We start from the raw sequence: 3431 nt of genomic DNA, 5'->3' as shown, positions 1-3431 counted from the left end.
TCTGCCCGATATTACGTGGTGCATCGGTCTGCCCTAGTTTACGTGGTGCATCGGTTTGGACTTAGAGATATATTTTCGACGTGAAAATGTTCCGATACAACTTTTGAACCAGGATAGTTAGAGAGATGATTTTTTCTGGGATGTACGTGGATCGGGGAATGGATTGTGGGAAATAACTTGCCATGACCGAGGTGTCCTCGAATTTTTTTTTTTTTCGAAAAAAATTTTCTGATTGTGGAATTTTCTCAAATTTGATTTGGTTGCCTCCTAATGTGTTCTAAAAGAGTAAATCAGTAATCGGAATCGAAAAATATTTTCGGATTTTTTTTTTTTTGGAAGAAACTTTCTGATCGTGGAATTTCCTCAAATTCGATTTGGTTGCCTTCTAATGTGTTTTTAAAGCGTAAATCAGTAATCAGAATCAATATTCATTGTCGACTTTAATTTTTATAAGGAAAAATGTTCACGTCCTTAAACGCCTCCCCATCATCAGCCCGAGTCCAAGTCGATGTCAGTCCCGAGCGGACGGTGTCAGATACTACCTATCGCCGAGGTCTGGACTTGGCGAGATATTACGACGTGAAATGTTCCGATACAACTTTTGAACCAGGATAGTTAGAGAGATGATTTCTTCTATGTTGTACGTTGATTGTGGAATGAAATACGGAAAATAACTCGCCATGACCGAGGTGATTACGATTTTTTTTTTTTTTCGAAAAAAATTTTCTGATCGTGGAATTTTCTCAAATTTGATTTGGTTGCCTCCTTATATGTTCTAGTAAGCGATAATCAACAATCAGAATCAAAATCCATGGTCGGGTTTGATTTTTATAAGGAAAAATGTTCACGTCCTTTTTTACAACCCCGACTCATTGACGATGTTAGAACCGAGCCGGCGGTGTCAGATACGACCGATCGCCCCGGTCCCGATCGTCATTTACGTTGTGCATCGGTCTGCCCGAGATTACGTGGTGCATCGGTATGATCGAGTTTACGTGGTGCATCGGTAAGATCCAATTCACGTTCTGCATCGGTAAGATCCAATTCACGTTCTGCATCGGTAAGATCCAGTTCACGTGGTGCATCGGTAAGATGGAGATTACGTGGTGCATCGGTAAGATCGAGATTACGTGGTGCATCGGTAAGATCTACTTTACGTTCTGCATCGGTCTGCCCTTGTTTACGTGGTGCATCGGTAAGATCGAGATTACGTGAAGCATCGGTATGATCGAGTTTACGTTCTGCATCGGTCTGCCCGATATTACGTGGTGCATCGGTCTGCCCTAGTTTACGTGGTGCATCGGTTTGGACTTAGAGATATATTTTCGACGTGAAAATGTTCCGATACAACTTTTGAACCAGGATAGTTAGAGAGATGATTTTTTCTGGGATGTACGTGGATCGGGGAATGGATTGTGGGAAATAACTTGCCATGACCGAGGTGTCCTCGAATTTTTTTTTTTTTCGAAAAAAATTTTCTGATTGTGGAATTTTCTCAAATTTGATTTTGGTTGCCTCCTAATGTGTTCTAAAAGAGTAAATCAGTAATCGGAATCGAAAAATATTTTTCGGATTTTTTTTTTTTCGAAAAAAATTTTCTGATCGTGGAATTTCCTCAAATTCGATTTGGTTGCCTTCTAATGTGTTTTAAAGCGTAAATCAGTAATCAGAATCAATATTCATTGTCGACTTTAATTTTTATAAGGAAAAATGTTCACGTCCTTAAACGCCTCCCCATCATCAGCCCGAGTCCAAGTCGATGTCAGTCCCGAGCGGACGGTGTCAGATACTACCTATCGCCGAGGTCTGGACTTGGCGAGATATTACGACGTGAAATGTTCCGATACAACTTTTGAACCAGGATAGTTAGAGAGATGATTTCTTCTATGTTGTACGTTGATTGTGGAATGAAATACGGAAAATAACTCGCCATGACCGAGGTGATTACGATTTTTTTTTTTTTTCGAAAAAAATTTTCTGATCGTGGAATTTTCTCAAATTTGATTTGGTTGCCTCCTTATATGTTCTAGTAGCGATAATCAACAATCAGAATCAAAATCCATGGTCGGGTTTGATTTTTATAAGGAAAAATGTTCACGTCCTTTTTTTACAACCCCGACTCATTGACGATGTTAGAACCGAGCCGGCGGTGTCAGATACGACCGATCGCCCCGGTCCCGATCGTCATTTACGTTGTGCATCGGTCTGCCCGAGATTACGTGGTGCAATCGGTCTGGACTTAGAGATATATTTTCGACGTGAAAATGTTCCGATACACTTTTGAACTAGGATAGTTAGAGAGATGATTTTTTCTGGGATGTACGTTGATTGGGGAATGGATTGTGGGAAATAACTTGCCATGACCGAGGTGTTCTCGAATTTTTTTTTTTTTTTCGAAAAAAATTTTCTGATTGTGGAATTTTCTCAAATTTGATTTGGTTGCCTCCTAATGTGTTCTAATAGCGATAATCAACAATCAGAATCAAAATCCATGGTCGGGTTTGATTTTTATAAGGAATAATGTTCACGTCCTTTTTCGCCTATGTTCTTTTCGACGTGAAAAGTTCCGATACAACTTTTGAACCAGGATAGTTAGAGAGATGATTTTTTCTGGGATGTATGTTGATTGACGTACGAAACTTGGAAAAAAAAATAGAAAAGACCGAGGTACTCTAGAAAAAAAAATTTATTGAAAATATTTTTTTGATTTCGGAATTAATTCGAAATTCATTCAGATGTCTTCTATCAATATCGCGAAAGAAAAATCAATAATCAGAATCGATATTCATCTAAGATTATTTCCTTTTGGATTGTGTTAACATTCGGTACGATCTTGTCTACGTGATGCATCGGTTTGTTTCTCGGCTCTTGTGAGCAAGTTGGACACTCGAGACGGCCTCCATCGATCGGATTAGGCGGGCTTTAATGTTAACGTGCCTGTATCGGTGTGATCTTGTTTACGTCATGCATCGGTATAGCTTTAAATCGCGCCGTAAAGTCGTTCACGTCATGCATCGGTATCTTAAATCGCGCCGAAAAGTCGTTCACGTCATGCATCGGTATCTTAAATCGCGCCGTAAAGTCGTTCACGTCATGCATCGGTATCTTAAATCGAGCCGAAAAGTCGTTCACGTCATGCATCGGTGGCACAAAAAAAAGACGCCGATGCATGACGTGAGCCGACTTTTTCGGCGCGATTTAAGATACCGATGCATGACGTGAACGACTTTACGGCGCGAATTTAAGATACCGATGCATGACGTGAACCGACTTTTCGGCATGAAGTCAGCTAAAATTATCGTGTGCATCTTGGGTCGGTCCACGTACCGTAGATCAGAGAGGGACGACGTACATACATCGGATACATTTGTATCCAACAAGTTACGATCGTCGTCTGATCCAGCGGTAATCGGACCTACTCTCGTGAATTT

This window comes from Harmonia axyridis, chromosome X, assembly GCF_914767665.1.
Source record: "Harmonia axyridis chromosome X, icHarAxyr1.1, whole genome shotgun sequence".
In the NCBI taxonomy this organism is placed as follows: Eukaryota; Metazoa; Arthropoda; class Insecta; order Coleoptera; family Coccinellidae; genus Harmonia; species Harmonia axyridis.
The sequence above is the reverse complement of the archived record's forward strand: the minus strand, read 5'-3'. Positions refer to the sequence as shown.